The following is a 418-nucleotide window of genomic DNA, read 5'->3' as shown; positions in this document are numbered from 1 at the left end:
CCCTTGTTGTCATTTTAAGCTTTACATAAAAAAAGAGTGCAAATGTTAATATTGCTCTATTTTAAATGTTCATTATATTCTTTAAACCATGAATTGAGAAGCTAAAATAATTTTTTAGGTGTAAGGCATTGTGGGATTGTTATTCGAACAAACATTGCTCTGAAACAATAGAATTTCTTAAAAACGCGAGTTAATATTCGGACAAACAAACAATATGACGTCACTAAAACGTACGCAATTGTTATCCAATATAAATTTAAATAAAATACTTGTAAAAATCAGATTTTTATCAGCAAAGACAAAAACATTTTAATTTTTCAGTGTGTTTACTGTAAGAAACTACAATCTACAGCAAAAAATTATTTACAAAGTCCTAAATATAATAATTTATTATATTTAAAAATATCATATTTTGATA

The sequence above is a fragment of the Hydra vulgaris genome, chromosome 01 (genome assembly GCF_038396675.1).
Source record: "Hydra vulgaris chromosome 01, alternate assembly HydraT2T_AEP".
Lineage (NCBI taxonomy): Eukaryota > Metazoa > Cnidaria > Hydrozoa > Anthoathecata > Hydridae > Hydra > Hydra vulgaris.
This window is presented reverse-complemented; position numbering follows the sequence as displayed.